Raw genomic sequence first — 22,142 nt, 5'->3', positions numbered from 1 at the left:
CTTGGGTCCTGTTGGCTGTCGTTCAATACCCTTATGCAACATTTCTCTGAAGGTGAATCTGACACTGAGCCAACTTCAGTTTTGCTTTTTCTTCTCAGGCTTGCTAGTATTGCATTAGTTAAACTGAGCTGGATTTTGCTTTAAATAAAATTAGTTGCTAATTTATCTTATCTCTCTAAATTGCATACTCACAAACCAGAGACAACCTAAAAATTCCAGTCTTAAATAACCACTGCTCCAAGTATTTTAAATTGGTGCTGCTTAGAGAGTATGTTTGGATAAGAGGAGCATTGTCATGTGGTAAGGGCACAACTCACATGACACAAGAGAACCTAAGAAAGCCAGTTGTTTGTATGATGGTAACAGGCATGTGTTGTCTCAGACAATCTGAAAAATGTGGCCCAAAATGGAAGTAAACTTCACAGATTCACAAACAATAAGAAAGCTCTGCTCACATTTTGGTCAGAGCCCTAGACTATTCAATAGCTGCATGTATCATAGAGCAAGACAACTACTTGACAGTGTTCAAATTGCTATGTTGGTTTTGTTTTCAATCTTTTATATATAATTATTAGTAGAAAGGAAGTATGAGCACCTTTCTTTCTCTTCACACTTATGGAGTGTTTTGGACAGTCTTTTTTTAACCTACTGTTAATTTTAGGCAGAACTCATATGGAACTCATGTTCAAAGTTTAGGAGCACAACCCAGACATTTGGAATAATCTTGTGGGAAAAAAGATGATAAACATTCACTACATTTCTATTGTTGCAGTACAGATAAGGTACTGGTTCTTCCTATATTAATGCTAGAAAAACAAGGTATCATCTGTTACTCCTATCAGTAGTTTCAAAGGATCGTATGTTATTAAGTGTAAAAGTCTTTTCTTTGTTTTTAAATGCCTGGCATTATGTTCAAGTTATGCTGGTGTATTGCTGATCATTCAGATTAATTATAAAAAAATGCATGAGTATATAATTAACCATTGACAGTTCAAAACAGTATTTTTGGAAGTTGTGTGCCCTTTAAACATGGATGCTTCTACTGTGTTTCACAGATTTTCTCACATTTCTGAAAGCTATTTTTGTACATATTGCCCAGCCATTAATAGAACCTGAAATTCACACCTTCAGTCAGACCTGCGTACTCATGCCAGAATAGCTCTTGACTGAAGAGAAATGACTTAAATCAGTCACACAATTGGAATTAAAAACAGTAAAGCATTTGTAATAAGAAAACAAAATACGATAAAAAAAATCAGACTGAAAAAGAAATGACATCAAACACTTTGATTCATTGGTAAGGAGGTGAGTTAAAATAAACAGAACAAATCATAACTCACAGAGCTGTCTTTCAAGAAGATGATCAGCATGAAGAGTTATGGGAGAAAACATTGTCAAGCCAGTATTGATCAACCCATGTAAACACTGAGGTCTTTTAGGATCTTTACTCCTCCTTGACAAACCAACCTATTAATGGCCAGGTTCATGATATAAAAGACCTAGCATACAAAGGCAAGTATTAAGATCACCACACGCACACCAACAAGTTCATTTTCTGCCCCCATATCACTCCTGTGCAGTCAAAGAATACTCACCCGGTTGTAGAAACAGAAGGAAATGTGCACACAGACAGCAAGAATAAACAGACTGTTCTTACTCAAGTGATTTGGTTTCTTCTTTCAAATACAAAATGCCCGAGAAGAGATTACACTGAAATTCCCATTTATAGAAAATACAAAAAGAAACAAATCCGCCACTGATGATACTTGGAACAGCTGGTGGTTTCTACCAGCTAGTCCCAAGTGGCCAGCAGTCGCAATTTGTGACTAGTCTTGTCTTCAGACATCTCAGGGCAACCAAAATACGACAGGATGACAGATAGTCCTTTCAATAGATACTGACAAACAAATTAGTGCAAAGATGCTTTTCATAGCATACCAGATGTGTTGAGTTCTATCATATGGAACAAGGAATGAAAAACTGTCTACGTCCCATCTGTGCTTTTTCAGTAATCACTGATGCACTAGTTGTGGAGTATAAGGTGCAGTAAACATTTGGACTGGGTTTTACACATGAAATAAATGGAAAACCCCAGGTATTGGCCTCATCATCAGTGTCTAAAGCTTTTATATTAACAAGAATACCTTAAATACCTGGGAGAGAGATGTTCAGGAGTTAGTGCATTGTCCTGGTGATTAATTGAAAAATTATGCAAATGCCAAAGAAAGGTTTATGCAAATCTGAATAGACTGCAAAAATGCACTTTGCTTCCAATTGCATGCAGGGCTTCAAGCCTGTCATAGAAAAGCACTAGGTTAAAGAATTGCTATTTGGATTTACATCATTCCCTCTCTTGGGGCTTATCTGTCCTCAGACTGTTAACCCAGATTTAATTCAAAGAGGCTACAACTGCAGCTGCAAGAACAGCGCTGAAATGGAAACAATGAGCAGCGAGTGCTCTCAGCAGGTGATTGAAAGGCCCAGGGCACTGCAGCACATGCATTTCTAGCCCACTGTAAATGAAACCAGTGTCTCCCAGGAAAAGGCCCTTTGTGAGGGTTGTCCTTCCATTCCAAACAGAAGGCTGCTGGGCCACATAGGGAGCAGGGTGGGGTTAGAGGTAAAATAATGTATGACAAATAGCAAGGACATAGCAAGTGGGAGACCTGGTCCAGATCCTCCATGAAGGGGTGAGCTTTAGCTGTTTAAACTGTTTTAACATAGGCTGATATGATGCATGTTATCCCTACTGCTTCTAATGAAATCTTGCTACAAATAGACGCCCTTCTACATTCATACATCGCATCACCTCTCCAGCCCATGTCTCATCCCCACTGAGCCCTGGCTGCAGGATCTGCTCTCAGCACAGAGGGATGCACTGTATCCTCTTCTCCTGCCCCTTCTCTGTGTGCCCAGGGCACCCCAGGAGGCAGGTGTGCCAAGGAGATGTGCAACCACATCTTGTGTCTCATTTGTATCTTTGTGGTGAGTCCAGGACACCAAAGGACCTCTTTTCACAGAATCACAGAATCACAGAATTTTCTAGGTTGGAAGAGACCTCAAGGTCATCGAGTCCAACCTCCAACCTAACGCTAACAGCCCTCCACTAAACCATATCCCTAAGCTCTACATCTAAACGTCTTTTGAAGACTTCCAAGGATGGTGACTCCACCACTTCCCTGGGCAGCCTGTTCCAGTGCCATGGGCACATTTTCTCCCTGGGCACATTTGCCCTTGGCTGCTGATAGCTGCTCACTCTTTTCTCTGCAGCCTCTCGGAGCCCCACAGCCACCCAAGCTCTTGCCTCTCTCCCACCATCAGACTCGGTCTCCTTTTATTCTGACTGTCCCTTTCCTCTCTCCTCTGCTCTCTTGCATAAACCTCCTATTATTTCATGGGCAGTAATCTGTTTCTTTGAAAAAATCCATTTTGCTTTCTCTTTCCCTTTTGGTTGGTTAGACAATTATTAATCCACCTCCTCTTCGTAAAATAGCCACAGTCATAATAATAAAGTCGAAATATGATTTCCCCCATAATATGGCATAATCTCTCCCTTTTCTTTATTCCCTGCAGATGGTACACCTCTTAGCATAAACAGCATGTTAGCGTACTGATTCCAGATGCATAAAATATGTACAAATCTTCACATTTTCTCTCTCTCTCTCCCTGAACGAGTGTGTGTATATATATTATCCTTGCCATTTAATTTTCCCTGCTTTTCATTTTGATTTCTCTTTTAGGACGACATGGACTTGTCATAATCCATCTGGGATTTTATTCTTCATCATATAAAAATGGCTCGAAGGCCAGTTTTTACTTGGCATTAAGAGACTGAAGATCAGCCTAAATCAGAGTTTTATAAACCTCTTATAACAAAATCCCTTCAGTTGTAAATGTGTTGTCTCAATAATTAGATAAATACACCAGACCACTTGTGACCAGACTAGCACAGGAACTAATTGCATTATTTCCTGTGGTTGCATGCGATGCACCAATTCACTGTCAAATAACAGGCTTCAGTATCTGCCTGTCTTCTTCTGATGTTGTTGTAAATAGTTGTGGTTCTAAAAAGGGGTTATAGCAAAGGCTCTATTAGAAGAGAAAGGCATTTAAACAAAGAAATGTAGGAAGATGCTGTGTGGACTAAAGGATAAACTGAATGTATTTTACATTGGTAGGTAAGGGGGTTTAAAATTCTCATTTGATCATTTACAAAAAGCTTCTGACTTGATTGTGAAATGTTTTCTCTTGTGCTTAAATTTCATGCCACAGATTATTAAAAATTGACTTTGCAGTATTTATTTAACTTATCTACCACAGCCAGGCTGTGCTTAACCATAGATTTTGTGAATTATTAAATTTTAAAAGCAATTTGTGTTGGATTTTATACTCCAGTTCTGTCTGTGGGGATGTGCACCTCCAGTCCTATCCCTGAAGCTGGAGTGCTTTGATTCATCTTTAATCTGAACAGTTTTAAAAGTGCATGTTCCAGAATGTAAGACATGACGTTAGTCTCCAGTGTAATGCTTAACTAACTCCTTGTTAGTTTTAACATTTAGCATATGATGAAAAATAACTAGTTTCAATAGGTTATCTGAGCCATAACAATGCTCAACATAATTCATTCAGTCAGATAACAAGAACTACTTTCGAACATAATGAGAAGCTAATAAAGGTCACTGTGCCTACAAACACATATACATCACTATTAATTTAACAGTACCAATTCCAAACGCATGCATTTCAAGTACAAATCTCTTTAACTGAAACCTCTCGATGTTAGATGAATGAAGGCAAGTGAATAAATCTTCTGTATTTAAATTAAAGGTAAGCCCAACTTAACAAAACTTAAATCTAAATCAGGAATCAGACTAGTACACATTTTGAGTAAGAAGCCTGAATTACCTAAGTAAGTTTAAGGGCTAAATCTTAAATAAAAGCTGCATTCCCCTAAGGATTGAAGATAAGATCCATCTTCTCTGTTAAAATTAAGGATAAAACTAAGGTTTTTACTGTGACTTTCAGTGCCTCCTTTTTGGCTTACGCAAATTGATTTCCAGAAAAATACCAACAATTATTCAGGGCGTTCTTAAACTTCTTATTTAAACTGAACCCCTCTGTGAAGGTGGGAAATCCAAAATGTTAGTGTTGAAAATTGAGAACTGTTTATAAACTGTTGGCCTGTTGCTGTGCAGAGAACAGCAGCAGCAGATCTCTTGAATGCTGTATGCAATAAATGCAAACACTGATTTGGCATTTACTTGGATTTTGCCTGCATGTTGGTGTCCATGACTTTGTGAAGAATTTTGCTGCCCAGTGAGATGCATCGTGGCATTTCCCAGTCATACAGGTGTAGCAACAGCAAAAAGCAACATCTAACACACAGCAAATAGACTGTAAAAAAGAATGCCAAATAGATCAAAAATAAAAAGAAAGCAACAGAAAATTATGTACAAACCTCTGTTCTAACTATGTCCGTAAACACAAACTGAAATGCTAAGGCTTGGAGTTGCTCCATATTATAATTAATGCTAGATCCCAAGGTGAAATTGTTTTAATTATACACAGCGTTGGCAAGATTACTGCAGTGGGTGTTGACCTCGTTTTGTTGTTTGTTTGTTTGTTTCTGGTTGATTGCAAAATTGATGCAATCATTTATGTGAGGACTTATTTTAATGCCTTTTTTGTGCCATGGAACAAGTAGTAAATCCCTGTCATCCTGCTGAACAGCCTGTCATGACTGGGCAGCATGTAAGAAAGAGGAAAGAGTGGAGGGAAACCTTCCTTTTTGTGGTTCTAAATTGTTTTGGAGAAGCTACTTTTTGCGTGTGTGTGTTTTCGATAATACTTTAGAGCCTAATTTCAAATAGAAAATTATCATTTGGGGCCAGGAAGTCTTATTCTTCTGATGAGCTTGTAAGCAATTTCAAGGATCAAATCAAAATGGGATGTTTTTCTAAATATGCATTCTGTGCTGTTCCTTATAAAGCCACCATTCTTACAGATCTACATCTGTTCAGATCTCTGTATGGCCCTGTTTTCTCTTCCATAAGCATGCTTATTGCATTAGAAACTGTTGAGTCTGCTGAGGCTTACTCTTTGGTGCAAACATGAAGGTTTTCTCTTGGACATGGGGAACCCCATTTCAAACACGAATACCTGAGATGGATGCCAAGAACTCTGAGGTGCATATAGCCCCTGTATGTATTTGGGTGTTCAGAAGCCATAATGTACAAACCAGAAATCCGTATTCAGAAAATCACAAGGGTTTCTGTAAGTTTGTGTGTGTACGCATGTGAAGGTGATGTGCACATACACTCTCTCATGGCCATCATCCATAAGAGAGCTCAAAAGCTGTCCACAAGAGTTGACAGATAATCATTGTGGCCATATGATCAAATTCCTTTCTATGACCTTGGCTCTTGCTTGCAGACTGGAGGCAGTTTACGGAAGAGATTTTTCAAACTGTTGCGGATTGCATGCATATAAGACACTTTAAAATTGAAGATAAGCAGCACGGCTTTGAAAATCTCAGAGCAGCCTTTTGCCAACTTTCCCTGAGTCACACCTTGAAACCAGCTTACAGTATCTTTTCATTGACAACAGTGCACATTGAAAGGACAAATCTACACAAAGGGCTATAGATAGTAGCATTGAAATTAGAATGTTACAGAAAAGCCTCTGTCAGCAGAGTCCTCAAAATAACAATGCTGAATGACCTTCCTCTGCACTTAAAAATACATGCTGCCTATTTTAGTTCAGATATCTTTATTTTCTTCTAATTATATCACATGTAATGATGTTGATGAGTTTTTCCACAAGGAGTCATAACAAGGTATTTGGGGTTATGAACACTGAGTCAGGGGTTGTCATTTACAAGAGCCTGGAAGTTTCTAGGTGCGACCTCAGTCTAGACATTTAAAAAAATGAAAAATATTCTGATACATAGCGTATGTTTCTAACAAGGTTGTCAGAAATAAACATGGCCCCAAGAGGTGCCTGGGACTTCACTGAGATAACACATTGAGCTATGGCAAATGACGCACATTCGGGAGCCGTTCTCTTGCACTCTGAACACTGTTGCACCTTTGTCCACAGATTTGTCATTAGCAGTCACATTTCTTCTATAAACTCATTCCTAAAAGCCTAACTAACCATAAAAACAGCATCTGGGTTCCATGGGGAACTCTGCGGATGAATGCAGTGTTCCTTCTGTACCAATCCAGCAGTCTTCTTTGAACAACCTGGCACTGGAAGTCGTTACAAGTCAGGTCAGTCAGGGCAAGGTTTACCTCACCTAGCCTCAGCCTTTGCTGTGCTAAGCATCAATCTGGCCAGAAGGAAGACTCTGGGGCAGTCAAAGGATTTGTTACAGTTTGGTCTTTAGAGGCCATCTGTTTTTATTCAGTAGGAAACAAAGTCCAATGCCATTCATCATCAGCAGAAATCTCATCTCTTTTTCTGTTGTAAAAAACATAGCATACTGACATACACACCTATGTACTTATGAATCCATTCCCATGGATTCATCCGTAATTCTTACTGAATCCCTTACCCATGGATTCAAACTGGGGTGGTCCAGGCCTCCAGATCTCTTCATCAGCAGCCTGATTAGAGATAGGTGATGCCAAGCAAAGATAGTTTAAAATAATGCTTTTGTATTAGAAAAGAAGCTTTACTGTACTTATTTTCCAGAACGGGTTCTGCAAGCTAGTATTTGTATTTTTATTAGATTTTACAGAGATTTTGGGGAATGAGTCTTACATTTTAAATATCTGGATTAAGAAGAATCATGAAAATGTTCCTTTTACAACTTATTTTGTGCATGTGCAAATGCACTCCATTGTTATTTTTCATTTCTGTCAAGACACTAAGCATATCTGTTAGAGTCAACAGATAGTGACCCCTGTTATGTGACTGAGAAATAGCTTTTGGTAACTTTATTGGGTGACTGGAGACAGATTACAGTGGAGATTTGCAAAACAGTTCAAGGGACTTCAGGGATCAGTCATCTGCGAAAGCACTGGAAAGCTGCAGTTTGCCTTAGGTGGCTGGTTACACAGCATGAGTAGTGAACAGTCAAAACAAATAGTTTGCATAAGCTGAAATATGTTTACAAAGTGCGTTTGAACAAATGCTACAGACAAATATATCTGGAAAAATCAAAGTCTGATGCAAACAGGAAAAAAGCTTAAAACCACTGAGCAAATTACTGTGTACAAATCACTCTCTCAGCAGTAGACACGAGCTAGACAGATCTCAAGCTTTACACGTATCGATGGCACAGACTTCAGTCTACAACCTGAATCACCTTACAGTGCCAGGGCCACATGGAGCATGACTTTATGTTCTTGTCCCTTTGGGGAGAAGATATAGCTTTGTTGTTCTCTATTTCCTTTTGAATTGAACAAGTTCATTTTTTGTTAGCAAGTCATTTGTGGAAGTGGCAAAGGTCACATTACAGCTTGAAAATTTTGTCACTCAGAGCTGAGGAAATGAATAATGGAATTGTTTGCATATAAATCATCAGCATTAGACAATTGTATTTATCGTGAAAACCATCTATAAAGTCTGGAAGCAGAATAGCTGAACACAGCTTGATGGACTTTCTTTCCTAAAACTCTGTTCACTGGAGATTTACTGTGTGGCTACTTCTGGAGACAAATTGCTACCTTCTCCTTCTCCCTCTCCCTCTCATTCTCTCTTTTGTTAACAAATATGAAGCAAATCCATCCCCTGAGGCTCAGCCAAGGCCAAGGTGTTTCAATTTTCTTAGCACAAATGATCCTGGATGCTATGAATGGTCCTGGGCAATCAAATGGCTTGGAAAAGTTAATAAATATAGTTCCAGTGTCTTGGTCTTTAGCCATGGCACTCGAGATGTGACCCCCATAACTCCAAATACATTGCCATGACCAGCATTCAAGATATGATCAAGAATACTTCAAAACTGAACAAATCAGCGCATAGCCTGATTCTTGCAGTGAATAACTGCAGTGAATAACTGGGGGGTTTAAAGAATTATTTTGCTGTAATACCTAGCATTTGGTGTCATGACAAAAAAGCCACCTGCACAAAGCAAAGTGACCAGTAGGAACTATTTAAGAGACTCTGGGTGCAGGATGTCAGGCTGCAGGGTACTGTTGTCATCCATCAGCAGTGGGGCTGTGCTTGACACTGATGAGGGGTACACACACTCTGGTACAAGGAGTAGGAAATTCAGCATGGGAAAAGTCATACGGTGATGGTTCACAGTGTCTTTTCTGTGTGTAAGAACCTGGCATATTTTAATCAACAGGCCTGGAAGCCAAGCAAGGCCATGGCAAGCATGGTCATTAAGCATATGATTACCACAAGGACTGGTATTTTAGATGGATTAGTACCTGCCATAATTGGCAGCATGGAAGAGCAGGATTACTCTTTGTTAAGCGTTCATTATTATTTTGCCTGCATTGAAAAACTCACTGGTCTAATTTAAAGGTTAAAATGTAGAGAGAGGGGCATTAAATTATACACAGAAGAGTAGCTGTCTGTGCAGGCAGACAGACTGTGTTAAAAGTCTGCTTATTGTCAGGATTGAGGGCACCAAGGGGCCTCCCTGGCCCTGCCCAGCCCTGATTTCATCCCCCTCCAGGCAGGCAGGCAGGCCCTGCCCTAGAAGTGCTGGTCTCCCAGCCCCACCACAGCCCTGCCCTGGATAAATGCAGTAACCCTGTCACACTGGTTAAAGTCTCTCCATTTTCATCCCTCAAGTACACCGTCTTTTAACTGGCATGATCCCTGCTCCTATTTTCTCTTGTTTTGAAAGACAGGGCCTGGACATCAGCCCCAAGGAGGAAATCCCAAACAGAAGAGCTCCCTCCTAGTAACTAAGTGAACTCCACAAGCCCTGAAGAGGGAAAGGATTTAGGTCATATTCTAATCTTCAGTGTTCATTACTGTCTACTTTGATCAAATCCTTGTTAAGAAGTCCGTCTCCTGTGTGTCCCTTTCCGAGGTGTTTGATGCTCTCAGAGCTAAGTGTGTCTCCTAGGCTCTGATGCAGGGTCACATATTCCACTTTGGAAGCCAGAACCTCGTGCCTAGATTTCTACGCTGTCTGTTTACAGGTATAAATCTCAGTTATCTTTTGACACCATGCTATACCTATATTCTAGTGCTAGTACTCTTGCTTCCTCTGTCACATTGTGCCTGAGTTTCCACAGGATGAGAAGACCTAGATGTAGGCTAAGGAGGACTTTTCATGAAGTGTGAAGAGGTCTGCAGATGAGCAAACACATAGAGTTGGTTTTATCTGACTAAATGTATACCTCTGTATCTGAGCCAGTCACCCAAGATTTCCTTTGTTATCAATGAAGTTTAAAGTACAATACATCTTATCATAAAATTAATGTCATGGTTATTAAAGTTTGCCACCAGTGGCAGAGCAAAAGAGGTACAGGACCAAAAGAGTAAGGTGCTGCTGACTGTGAGTGTACCCAATTCTGTGGCAGTTTAATTTCTGTAGAGGTAGCTTTTATTTTCTGGTGGTTTAGGAGAGGGCTGTAGCCATCATGTTACCCTGTCCCTAGTTTGTAAGGAGCTCATTAGCTACGTCAGGTACTCTGGTCTTTTGAATCACTTCAGTTCAAAAAAATCCTGCTTTACCAGAAAAGAGGATTTTCTTTGTTGTTATGGAAAGAGGGAAGATGGCTTGTAAGAGGAAAAAAAGGATCCTGAATTCACATGACTAATGGAGTTAGATACATTTGAAGTGTGTGAGCTATACATTTTCTAGCAAAGGGGCCTTCTCCTCACCAGGATTTCCTGTGCCAGAGGGAAGAAGGTTTCATATTGCTTTTGCATTTTAAAATGAAAGAACAGAGCATGGGAGCTGTTTTATAATCTCTTGCTGAGATCAAAGGAGAAGGGGAGGTAAATGTGTCTGTACTTCGTTCTCTCTGGTGCTGCACTAGCTATTTAGTAGAACTAATGGAGGCTCCAGTGTAGAAGAGTCAGGGATTGGCCTCTTCATCTCTGTTAACTGTAAGGAGTCCAAAAGGATTAATATTATTAAGAGGGAATTTCAGCTAAAAGTGGGAAGGAAATTCTCTCTCCCCTCTTCATCTTTGTTTCCAGAAATAACTCTGAACCATGGTTTTCAGCCTCCCACCCACTCCTATTTTTTCTTCTTATTTCTCAACAAAGACAGGCTTGGAAATATCTAAAACCCCTGAGAAGTTTTGACATCGTGGCATTTTTTGATCAGGTTGCATCAAAATTGTGAAGAATTATCAAGACTGAATTGTCCTGATAAATTTATGGGATTGGATCCTTAACTGGTTTGAGTCAGTGTTATTCTACTTACCTCAGCTGATATGGCTCCATGTATGCTTGTGGACTTCAATAAAGCCACACAGATTCACTCCAGCTGAGGATCTGACCCGTGAAATTATGGAGTCTTATCCAAAGCAAACTGAACTTCTGTCGTGAATTGGTCTTCAAGGGAAAATAATTGCTAATTCAATGACTCCCACTGTTTTTACTGCAGCTGCTAGTCATTCTGTGCAGCGGAAAATCTTTACTTTTAACTGGTGAATCAAGAGCTTCCCCAGCAGCTTCAATACACAGAAGATCAGAGGGGCAGAAGTGTATACATAGGCCTCCAAATGTTGTGTATTAAAAGGCAAGCCCTAGGGTCAGTCCACCAGGCAAAAGTGACATACTCAGGAGAAATCTTCCCAGCTAGACATTATGCCTCAGTGTCCTATTAGCTTTCCAAGTAAATGGTGGAAAAAAAGAAACCTAAAATCATGGTTTAGACAAGATTTTTTGTCACATACAGGGATGTCGTAGTCAGGGTTAATTTTGTGTTGAAATAGTCCAAAAGAGCTCGCTGGGACCCGTTTTCAGCTTATCAAAGCAGTAACCCTGGCATATTGTATTGATGCTGCAGCACCATCCAGACAAAATCGTCCTCAGAACTGCAGAATTTAGAGCTGAAGAAAGTAAGCAACCTGATCAGGAGGTTACAGCTCTGCTGTTCCTCTTGGCAGTCACTGAAGGGAGATGAGCAGAGGAGAAACGCGATAAAAAGTAAATGGCACTTTCCTGCTAAGCTAATCAGTTCTGTTTGAGAATGAAGGGCTGTGCCAACTGCAAATCAATGCACTAAATCACTTTCGTTCCTGTGCGAGTCCTGCCACCATGGCAGCTGCTAACAAGGGAATAAAGCAAACTATTATTGGATATTTAGTAGACTTTCTAAGTGCTTGTGTAAAATAACATATTTAACTTAATGCAAAGTTATAAATGTAATTGGAGTTTATGGACATTACAGCAGGGAAGAGAAGAATAAGCTTCTTCTTTCTACACAAAGAGCTGTTTTATGCTCCCAGACCATCCTTATCAAACTCTATCTGCACTGTTAAAGAGCAGTTTTCTTATGGGCTTTTACCACTTCACCAGTTTATTAAGGAGTAAATGTTGGGATAATCATAAGTCTAATATTTCACATGTTTTTTAACATGTTTAAGTCACAGAGCATACTTTAGGATGAAATTAATGTACTTTAATGTCATAGGATATATTAACTAAGTCTTCATTGATTATAAATAAGGCCTACTGCTCCAGATGTTGATATATACAAAAGTATGAGGAGATTTATTTGGATAATCCCCCTAAAGAAAACAAGAACTCAACACAATGCACCCAATGGATTTATTCAATGATGTAATATTGTATACTCTTTTTTTTTTTTTCCCTTTTCCTTTCCATATAATTCCCAAATAACAGTCTTTTTGTCCCTAGCTGTGACTAGGACTGGTCCGTTTCTGTGACTAGATTCTGGGACATTTTCAGTGACGATATTAAATTGCTTATAAGAAGGCTGCAGCTTTCCTAGAAAGCTCCTTTTCTGCAGCATTCTCAGAATTCTTTTAGCTTAAAACACAAGCCTCTCACATCCCTGAACTCCTGGCTCAAATCGTTGTTGTACATACAGAGCCGTCCAACTTTGTCATCATTTAAATCATCAATCGTAGCTGTGCAGTGAAACGCTTGATATAAAACACCCACAGGCAAACAGTAGACTGCCTTCTCTTTAATTACATCAATCCTCAATCACCCCAAAGCAATGCCATCCTTGGAAGTACTAACTCTGACAGGTAGTACTTCTGGGAATGCCATAAAAATGCCAACAAAGCAGCAATGGCAGAGAAAATAAGCTGCCTCATCTTTGGAGAATTATTGGACTGTACTAACATTCAAGGGTACAATGTCAGCACAATGCAGAAAGAGTTAGATGCATAGCCCCCATTATTATTGTTGATGGGAGTCAGGTGTCAAGTTTCCTTTGCATCACTCTGAGAACTTAGCCTTCTTTGTAAAGCTTAGCCAACTTTTCCTTTGTTGCTGCTTTTAATTGAAGGGCAGATTCGAAGCCACTTGTGCTATGATTGAATAAAAACTAAAAACAGCAAAAAGAAAATACTAACCAAGTAGCAATGATGAACCTGAAACTTTCAGACTCTGTGCAAGCTGTGATGGAAAGTTTAATGAATATTAAAGACTCATGCCTTAAAAGGTGAAAATGGAGAAGCTGTGTTGTAGCAAATGGCACTGTAATACCAGCAACACCAGGGACAGCCCCAGGGCAGCCCCTAACTCCTACTAGCTGTCTCAGCTCCCATGGAATCAAATGTGAATTTAAGTGCCTAAATGCTTAAATAACTGACTCAATTAGCAGACATATCTTGTCTGAGGAAACCCTTTAAAGCTCAGCCCTCTTGTAGCACCTGGAGTGAATTGTTTGCTCTCAATATGTGCACATTTTCAGTAAATGCATTCCTAAATTATAACAGTGGTACCTTTAACATTCTGCCCACGAACAGAATGATTAGCAGAGGACTGCTTCATATTAGGATAAATCAGGGCAGGATTCAGGTTAAATATATGTTATTACAGATGTACAAGAGACAAAGACCACAGCTGGCTGTCTTACAATAGATGAAGAGAACAGGTTAAACAAAGTCTTTAATCACTAATTGCTGAGTAGAACTTTCTGATGCTGGTCATTTATTTCCTGATGTTTAAGCAGGTATTGAGCTTGGGAAAGAGTTGGGTACAGCTTGAGGAGGAGAGCTGACAGCCTCACTGGCAATGTCTGCACTAGGCTGGGCCATGGCCAGTTTGTCTCTTCATGGGTTATGGAGGGGAGACAAACAGCTATATCTAGCTGTATGTGCATTTGTAGGCATCACTACACATTGCAGATTAATAGTTTAGAGGAACTGGTAGAGCAGTTTTTGTTGAGGTGAGGCACATCTTGATGCAATGTTGGGTGATCCACACACAACACAGTGAAACCATCATCCTGTAAAGGGTAAAAGAAATATCTCATCTACACTGCACCTATATAAACATTTTCTTATTGCTTGATTTGGTCTGATTTTGGTTGGTGCTGTGTGGAGTCAGGAGTTGGACTTGATGATCGTTGTGGATTTCTTTCAACTCAGGATATTCTGTGATTCTGTGATTTTTATCCCATGTAAGATAACTCCTAACATTTTTCATTCTTTGAGTGCCCTCAGCATGAGCCCTGTGAGCATAAAGCACTCCCTATCCTTCATTCAGTAACATGTGACCCAGTTGGTTGCCTAAACCAGTATGAAGATCAAGGAAAAAGTATTAAGAAAACTTGCCAGCAACACAGCCTTCTTGCTGGGGCTGAGCTGCTGGGGGTACTGGGACATCTGCCTCTGCACCTTGTGGTGCAGCCACAGGCCATGATAACACCCACCACAAGATAGATCAAGTGTTCCTGGCAAGGTAGATGACCAAGGAAGGGTAGAAATCATCTCTCCTAATTTTGGGCACCTACAAGTTAGTCTTTTAGTCAGAATCAGTAGCCCGGTTTCACAGTAAAATCAATGCACACATTCTGAGAGGGTTTTATTGTACCTATCTCAGCAGGCATTTATGTGTACAAGTTAATGCTGACGTCTCCTCTCAGAAGGTAAAGTGAGGTCAATCCTTCCTACAGTTCTAAACCACTCCTACAGCAGGTGATGGCTGAACCTGGAGACCTAGACTTTGGAGAACTGAAATTTGGCTTTAACAGCTCAACCCCACCTAAGACTTCGGGCATCGTTCTGCTGGATTCAGAAGATGGTAAAACCTTTCAAAGTCGGATAGTGCATCTCTGTGCTTTGCACCCCCATGCTGTTCTGCAGGCACAGTCCCAAGGCACGCTCTGGAGCGATGCCTTCATGGGCAGCTGCTTCACCTCCCCACATCACAGCCCCACCAAGCACACCTCCATACAGAGCAGCATCACTTTCATCCACTGCTTCCCAGTGTCTTTTTAAACACCTCTGCTAACTTTGGTGCTCTTACTTTGGCATAGACATCCCTGTTTCACATGGTCATAATTCAGTTAATATATAAATTAATGGTGGGTAACTGAGCTTCATATAGTTTTCTGTCCAAGTTTAGCTCAGGCTCCTTAGGTAATGCAAACTTGCATGTAGACACAGGCTAATGAGAAATAAGCTCATTCACCTTAATTCTAGCCAGACTAGTTTCCCACATGACTGAGGAAGCCCTTCAGTTTGCTTCAAATACGTAGACAGATGCCCTTTGATAATATTGTTTGATATGTAGTTGGCATGCTACCCGAAGTCATGGGTAGTGTCAATTATGCAGATTTATGAGATGCCTGATAAGTCTACTGGTCATTTTTATGCTCTCCATTGCAAGACTTCAGCAGAGAGCTGAGCACTAGTAGCTTTAGATAATCATCCTCTCTTGTACTTCTCTTTCCTAAAGTGATGACATCCAAAAAAAAAAGAGAGATTTGGGTTATAGAATACAAAATAAAAATATTTCCAAAATGAACGTTCAAATAGCATAAGAAGCTTGTGAAGATGTGACTTTTAAACTGCTATTTCCAAGCCAGAGCCAGATCACTTAGAAAATACATAATATAGTACCCTCCACAGGCAGATGGAGATGCACATAAACTGATAATAACTCAAGAGTTTTTATCTCTGTGTATCCTCAAGCAAAGCATCAGGAGAGAAAAACACTCTTGAAACAAAATTAAACAGTTTTAGATCTAATTTTACTAGGCTGAACTAGATTTCAGATTGATTTCTGTGGAATCTAATAGAGAACAACACACATACGTATTGCCTTTCTTATATAAAATCCATCAACCACCTTGTGTTTTTACTTACTATGCTCTTTACTGGAAGTAATAAGAAACTAATATTTCACAACATAACGTGCTTCATTCTGTAAATGGTCTTCCACTGCAAAGGAGCTGGGAGGGGGCTTTTATGGAGCACTAAAATACAGCCAGAGATTTGTCTACTCAAATGCCTATTTACATTCATATGGTGAAATTGAGCTAAAGCCTACCACCTTCATCCTGGGAAAGCAGGAGAGGAGAGCTGCAGGGCAGCCTACTGTGCAAAGAAATAACGCCCTAAATGCTGCAAGTATTGGCTAAGGCCCATGATGTGATCAACACATCCCAGAGCGTATGTCCTCTACCTCAAGCTGTATTTTATAAGTTTGTACAACTCACGTGCATGGCTTTGTGGACGGTCCTTTCTGCTTCCTAAGTGATAAACTGGAAGTTATTTTGTCCTTCAAGGAAATGGGCACGTGTGGAGGCCCTGCTGGGATGCTGGGTGCAAAGTGGTCAGGGCACAGGAGATGAACTGGCTGCTGCATGTTAGGGGCTGGATCACCACCAGCAAAGCATTTCATGGAGCTTCCCAAAAGCTTTCCAAGAACAGCAATTCTGGATCAATTAACAGCCTAAATAGGGAGCACAGAGATAGAAGTATTAGTCCTGTTACCAGTCCCCTGAGCCCACTGGTGCTTCACACTCAGTGGTCTCTGCAGTATGCCATAACGTGATCCTGTTATTTAATATACTGGCATTTCAGAGCTCTTGTCTTGGATGAGGACCCCATTTCAAATAGTGATAGAGCAGAGACATATTCCCTGCCCAAACAACCAGATAAATAAATGATAAAGGGAGTAAGTAGATCCATTTAGAGCAGGCTCCTTCTCTTGGTGGAGTCTTCCAGGTGAGGCAGGTAAAAAGACCTTCGAGGGTTTTTTTTGAGGTCTGTGTGGCTCCTGCATTATGTTGGACAGCTTGTTGCCCTGTTTCAGAGGAAGCATCAATCTCTCTGGGTTTGTACCTACAGCTTCTGACTCAAACCTCAGCCTGCCTTGTGCAGCCAAAAGCCTTCCACTGAAGCACTGACTATCCCAGTGTTCCCTGTCCCCTTGTCCTGAAAAAAAAATGTGTTCTGATGTTTCACATCTTCATTTCAGGTCCCTGCTGAAGCAGATAACAAAGAGTAATGCTGAATACTTTTTTCTTTTATTTTTTTCTTTTTTAAAATTTATTTCTTTTGAAAACCTAGATTCCTTAATCTGAATATTCCCTTGTCTCCACACTTATGAAAAATGTTCCAGGCAAAAATCTTATTCAACCAGAAGATATTTCTCTCAACATATTCCTCTGCTACCTCCAATAAAAGCTTTCCTTGCTGTTCCCATGTGGGCCAGTGTGGGATATCATCACAAATGCCTTGGATTGAAAACCAATTATAGAAAGCAGATCGTTAGTAACTGTCCACCTCAGAGGCCACACTCTCAGGGATGCCAAGCACCATTTCTGCAGATGGAAACAGTCCCACACTTTTTAACCCTTTTCTATCCTCCAGAACACAGGTTTGTGTTTTGTTTTGTTTTTTAACCCTTGGGCTGCTCAGTTGGACCTGCTGCTCTAGCTGCATTAACTGATGGCTCTCAAGGAGGGCACATGATGCCAGACAGGCCTCATCTTCAGACCTCCCTGTGCAGAACACAGACAACAAAAAGCAAACCAAAGAGGAGTTGTCATGTGTTACTAGCCCCTTGCAAATATATGCAGGCTTGAATTCTTCCAGTGTAAGGTACTAAACTGGAACTCCTGCACCAGGAACACAGCCATGCCAGTGTTGACACAGACAGGCCAAGGCTGCTGCCATGGCTGTGCAGATACATGAACCATCTGAAAGTATTCAGAGCATCCACACTTAAAACTTCACCACTTCAGCTAGAGGGGATGGACTGAGATGATCTTCCCAGCCATGCTGGCATCACTGTGGTCATTCACATCACACAGAGGCTTCCCACTTGCCAGTGCAGCCAAAAGCACTTGGGCAATGCTGCTACAGCTATGCACATTCAGGAACTCATGACTCAATGCCTGTTTCTCAAATTAGTCTGTACACACTGATTCTAAACCAAGCAAGTAAATCCCTATCTGGAAACCGGCTGCTTAAACTAAATTATGCAGCATAGTGGCTGTACAGGCCATTGTTTTGGAGGCTGTGAGCCTCTCTCAGTAAGTTCCGTGGTTTAAAGACATTGTTATTTTCCCTGCAAATTTGCCCTATTTTTCTTTTGTGTAAGGAATCCCCTCTTCCTGTCAATCACTGTCAGCCCAAGCCTGAACTGAGTAGGATATCAGAAGGAAGGTAGAAAATCATTTCCTGATGTGCAAGATCTCTTCCCTCCCCATGTCCCTCCCTTTCAAAATAAAGCCAGCCTAATGTGGCTTTAAAAATGCAACTATTTGAACAGCTGCAAATACTGCTTTAGAGAAATCAAATTAGTTTTTTTTTCAGTAAGTTTTGTATTATTGCATCAGAACTGACCTGTCCTGAGCAATTTCACACTCCATGCAAACCAAGTGAATTATTTAAGACTGGTTTATAATGTCTGCATTTTGTTTTTAAAATAATTCTGTTAAAGAAACCTCTGACAAGTAAAGTAGCTTATGGTAATCAATTAAAATATGAGAATGAAACTAATTTAGTAAAACATTGCTAATGCTGATCTGGCAAACCACTGGTAGCCATCTGTCTAATCCTTCTTGTGTTCAGAAGTTGTGTTTAAAAAAAAAATTAAAAAAATGTTATTAATAGTGCTCATTAGCCGCCAAGCAAAAGAGCATGCCACACACTTCTGCTCAGAGATTAGCTAATATTAACAAATACTTCTCATTTTTCCAAGTTTGGGCTAAAATTTACTGTGTGATATCAAAGCCAGGACAAGTCTTTCGAATGGGGACTAGAGGGATAGGAGAGACTGTAATGATTTGAGCCAAAGAAAGGTAAAACACCCAGCAGATGCCAACCATCTTCCTACAACCCTTCTGCAGTAACAGCTCCTCAGCCTCCCTACTAAACTATCTATTCCAGTGCTGCACTATCCTTACTGTTAGGAAGGGTTTTTTAATGTTTAAAGTGAATTTTCCATGGTGCAATTTAAGTCCATTACTTCTAGTTGTGTTAATGCACATGGAATGCTGTTTGCTTCTTTCTTCTGTACAGCAGCTTTTTATGTCTTGGAAGACTGTTGTTATGACCCCACTCAGTCTGCTCTTCTTAAAGCTAAACAAGTTGTCCAACACGTATAAGGACTGATTTTTAAAAGTGTTGAACTCCTGCCATTCCCATTGCTTTTATTCAGGTGATTGAGAGTGAAAGAACCTCAGTGCGTGTGATGATCAAGCTGTATTGTCTGATGCCCTTTAAATACTGATAGGTATGAAGGGCACAAAAGCTATTTATAGCTGTATATGTGTATTCTTGTCTCCACAATAAAAGTGCATTTACAAGACCTGCGACCTGCCTGCATCCACAGGGCAAGAGCAACTTTACAAAAAGAGCAGATTTTAGTGGAAATTTGTCTGCTCGATATGCTAAGCTTTGCTGAAACATTTGGACTGAATTATTTTCTGTTTTTCATACACAAAAATATCTTGGCCATTGTCTTTTTCTTTTTCTTTTTTTTTTTTTTTTAATTTGTTTGCATGATTTATATGGCTACTGTAAACACAATGCTCACAATTATTTTTAACTATTTGCTGTTGTTGGAAAATATATACTGAAGAAGTTTGAATTCAAATATTTTTCTGTCCCAAAACAGAGAAGAGCAATGTTTCTTCCTATAATGTTTTTCTCATGTGTAGAAGTGGTGATTTTTGTGTTTAAGGTACTGGAGTAGAGTTTCAGGTGTCATCAATCGGAAGGAAGTTTTTATAGTGAATATGCTACAAAATAAGATGTTATTCTCCTGTGTTAGCATTCCACTGTAACTAGAAATAAATCCCACTACCAACTGCTCTTTGTCTCACAATTTCCATTGTAAATACAACTTCCTTTGTGGCTTTCATGAAATAGCTCCTTCTTGTCATTGGAGGCTTTTGGTACAACTGTAATACAAGCAATAATAGCTCCTCTTACAGGTTCTCATAAATGTAGGGTTATATATTCCACCTTTCTGGATAAAAGTTTTCAAAATGTCTTGTTTTCTTCTCCTAGGCCCTCTTTCCTAGCCTTGGAAAACAACTTCCTTAGACAAATACAGAGAACATTTACAATTAAAAAGAAAAAATAGCAGCTCTAATCTGGGGCCTCCTGTTGTTGCTTCTTTTTGGGGAAAAAAAAAAAAAAAAAAAAAAAAGGGAAGGGAAGAGAGTAAGAAAAAGAAGGAAAAAAAAAAAAGAAAGAAAGAAAGAAAGAAAAGGAGACTTTAAAAGTATTTCTCTAAGAAATTGTGTTGCTTTTTCATATCCAGACATATCCCTTATTTTTATTCATAAGATTTCATCAAACTGTCAGAGATAAGACTAATTATGATGGACATTAAAATATACAAGGACTGTAAAGGGTGAATACAGAATTTACCTAATCATATTCCAAAATAGTAAACAAAAATAACACTGAATTTCACCATTGACAATAAGGCTGAAGTAGCATCCTATGGTGCCTATATGTTAATAGGCAATAATGTGCAAAAGATGGAAGTGCACAGTCATAGCTGAAGATATATACCCAGCCAGATTACTTCACTGTAAACACCTACATTTAATTATCCTGCCATCTATCTTCCCCTCCTCCATAGGCTCCATAATTCACCTCTGCTATGTGCATACTGCAGTTCCTCTTTTCTTGCATCACACACTCAAAAAAAATGCCCTCCTCCCCCTTCTAGACATACACTAAATCTTCCATTGTTCCACCAATGAACAGAAATATTAAATTCTGATTTTTATTGTCCATATTGATTGAAGGATATCCTGTTTTTAGGGCCTGCATGAGCTTGGTTGACATGAACGCATCCATTGCTGATCTAAGAGTGCAGTAAATTTTACAGGCCATCATGGCTCTCTGCCACACAAAGTGAAAGCACGAGCAAGGTCTTCAGGTACAAGTGGGAAACAGTAACAACAAAACCTTAAGGTGGCTAAAGGGCCACCCAAGGCAAAAAGGAAAATAATTTGATAACGTTCAAAGTTGTTTTGTAAATCCGGCCTACTGCATGCACAGAATGTGTTGGGGTGAAAGACGACTCATAGAATATCCAGTAATAATATGGAATAAAACTATATGGTTTTGTTTTCCAGTTGGTGACTGGGGTAGGTATTAACAACCTCAAAGGGCCTTTGCTGGTGCTGAAGTCAAGGACCACCCTGGTCCTAAGTCTATCTGAAGCACTCCCCTTACCCAATGTAGCATTTGGAATAGGTCCCAAAAGTCTCTGTTCTTCTCACTTTCCTAAAAGAAACTAGCTGAAAAAGTCTGGAGAAAATAACAGCCTTTATCCTGATCACAACCCAACAGCCTCCCTTACACTGAGACAGCACCTCACAGAGATGCTGCATTTCTCAGGGAGCTATGCCTTAGCAAGAAGTGTCAAAGTATTCACTTAGGAAAATCTTTTAGCTGAAGCATTCATAAATAGCTTCATTCTTTCGGTTTGTGACATCACTACAATCCCTTAATGAAACTGCAATTCAAGGAGGCTAATTTGTGCTCTAATTATATATTAGTCTGGGCTGAAAGGTTTCTGGACAGAAAAAGGTTTTCTTCAGGCAGTCTTTTATTCTTCTTATTGTATTTACTTAACAAAGAACAGTCAGCTTTTACTGTGCTTCCTCGTAATAGAGTTGAGCAGTAATGTTACCTAGCTAAAGGCAAACATCTGCAGTCATTTTTTGATGGATTCTGATAACAGTCTTTAACAAGAGCAAGGATTAATTGCAAATGTAGGAATAACCAAGCTGAAAAGCTAACAGATGTGCT

The 22,142-nt window shown here is 39.8% G+C and overlaps 1 protein-coding gene across 3 annotated transcripts in view; it reads left to right on the top strand.

Annotated features, from left to right (window-relative positions):
- ADARB2 (adenosine deaminase RNA specific B2 (inactive)) overlaps nt 1-22,142 on the top strand; it is a 310,817-nt gene that overhangs the window by 176,720 nt on the left and 111,955 nt on the right. The gene's annotated exons all lie outside the window — the stretch shown is intronic.

Source organism: Aythya ferina (assembly GCF_964211825.1).
Source record: "Aythya ferina genome assembly, chromosome: 2".
Taxonomy (NCBI): Eukaryota; Metazoa; Chordata; class Aves; order Anseriformes; family Anatidae; genus Aythya; species Aythya ferina.
Note: the sequence above shows the minus strand (reverse complement) of the source record. Positions and strands in the feature narration are given on the sequence as shown.